General features: G+C 33.1%; 1 long non-coding RNA gene across 1 annotated transcript; it reads right to left on the bottom strand.

Moving 5' to 3' along the window:
• Positions 1 to 906: 906 nt before the first annotated feature.
• LOC141397208 (uncharacterized) lies at positions 907 to 1,538 on the bottom strand. Its single transcript, XR_012411332.1, has 3 exons — positions 1,257 to 1,538; positions 1,149 to 1,193; positions 907 to 1,016 (listed from the first exon to the last, which is right to left on the bottom strand). It is a non-coding gene; the product is annotated as an uncharacterized lncRNA (long non-coding RNA).
• Between the last annotated feature and the right edge of the window lie 824 nt (positions 1,539 to 2,362).

The following is a 2,362-nucleotide window of genomic DNA, read 5'->3' as shown; positions in this document are numbered from 1 at the left end:
TCGGGAGGTACTGTTTTATGGGGGCTATTTGAAAACTTGGACCGATATATCTTATATTCAAAACCAAGCACCCAAGGAGTCATAGAAGTTCTGTACAACATTATTAACTTTACCTTAGATATTACGACTTAGAATTGTACGCTGATCAAGAATATATACATACATACTTTGCATAGGACCCGGACTAAAATTGTCTGAGAGCGAAAGACAAATGTTATCCATGATATTAAAATCATTAAAGCCATCATTGTTACCTGAAGAAATGGAACGATATAGTCCATGTTCGAACTTGATTTAGGTGTTAGAGAAACATTACGATGTACTAAAGGTTGGACCAATGCCAGTCACTCCTTTCAATAGATATCGTGTCCTGTATCTATTTTAGTTTCTTAACTTGGGATTCATTCACCTGTTTAACCATTTTGTCAGGAAGCTGAACTTGCACACGAAAACATATAGCTGTAAACAGGCCCACAATGAGTACCGCGGGTAAAAATGTCAAAACTACCATGGAACAGCCCTTAAATAGAGACATATTTCAAACGTGAGTTATGTTTGTAAGAAATATGGACCAACCATTAAATCGGGTTTCATCCAAACATAGTTGAGATCTCAAATCCGTTGTTTTAATGAGACCGATTCTACCTTACCAAATGCATATATCCTCTAACACTAACAGATACGGTCGCCCCTTATATAAATGTTTGAATTGAAAATTGTTGTAATATCAGATTATATTAATAGTGGTTTATATTTGGGGAAAAATACAATCGAAATTGATATGAACCTTCGAACGTTGCCGAATAATACGCTAATAATATTGAAGTGGTATAATGCATATGAAATTGGTATAAAATTTAAATATAACCTCTTATAATTATTCGAGAAAATCATCATTGTTAAATACTCCATTCATTGACATCTCCACGATGTCCTTGCCAGAGAATGAGTAGTTTGTTGCTAACTGTCTCTTTTTAGCAGCATCACTTGTAAGCTCCCGCTCTAAAGATGAGATACTAAGATAAATACAGTTTTTAGAACTATGTAGGCCCCATATCAGAAATTATATATTTTCCCCAATATGTGGATAGAATGATGTCGATTTAAGATCGATCCTACGCTTTACATGTTAAATAGAGATATCTTACCGTTGATATTGAACTTGGTACAGGTTCCGAAGATTCATCCACAGTCTAAAGAAGATATTTTAAGATTTTAGCATTAACATTACTTTTTTTCATATATATTTGTACAACCTTTGTATTATCCTCACTTTCTCGTGACTGAACATGCATGTCGAGGAAGGACAATTGGTGGAAACACCAAAGTTTAGGTATGTAAAGATCGCTCCTACCAGATCCACTTTTTCGTGATTGCCTATGCGCTCGCACTTCCTGCTTATATTGTGTCCTCATATTTTTCCATTTTCCTTTGATCTCATCTAACGTTATATTGCTTTTAATCTTCTGCATTTCTCTTAAAATGTTGTTGTATGTCTGCGCCTTTAAGTTTCGGTCCATATACTCTCTTGACTTAACGTCATATATACAAGGATTTTCTTGGACACAAAAAATCAATTTCTCTATTTCGTCTCTTGACCACTTAATTGCCATTTTTATTTTGTTATATATGTATATTTTTCACAATTTATTTGATTTTCAATATTCGTTTCTTTGTTTGAAAATGTTTTTATATTTTAAACTGTTACAAAATGTCAACACATAATCACAACTGTCACTACTATACGAAAAACAAAAAGAAGAATTGCCCAACAATTGCCAGTACGAGCAATTTTTTTCCATTTCCATTCCCCTTACGAATCTCTCCTCAAAAAAGTAGTAAAGTAAAGACTAGAAGAAATGCATTTTCCAAAAACATATGCTAATAGTTCCACATTTTGGTTACAGATAGCTACACAACTCCCTGGAATTGATAACAGCTGGTCTGTTCCTTTACTTTTGAAAATGGTAAAACCGGCAAAAGTAGCAAAAGTTGTAAACTGCTCCCATATGAATTGCATGGTGTCAGAAGTAAAGGAACGCTTTTCGAGTAAAAAGTGGTAAAACTTGAAGATTCTTGCACGTAAAGGAACAGGGCGAGACAGAAAACATAACCGTCGTGTTTTGTGGCTAAAATGTATTTTTTTTTTCTTTTTTATTGTTCATTCAATTATTTTTCTTTTTTATTGTTCATTCATTCAATAGGTCTGTCCGCGTACCCGATAATTTGTAACAATAATTATAAATTGTTACTGAATGTTGTTCTTTTATCCAAATTTTGACAATTGTATAATTGAAATGCTTCTAAACCTAGTAAGGACAAACTTAATATTCTATTAAATTTATTGTCAAAGGTAGTCTAA

The sequence above is a fragment of the Musca autumnalis genome, unplaced genomic scaffold, assembly GCF_047663935.1.
Source record: "Musca autumnalis isolate F117 unplaced genomic scaffold, ASM4766393v1 scaffold_3, whole genome shotgun sequence".
NCBI classification, from domain to species: Eukaryota; Metazoa; Arthropoda; class Insecta; order Diptera; family Muscidae; genus Musca; species Musca autumnalis.
This window is presented reverse-complemented; position numbering and strand designations above follow the sequence as displayed.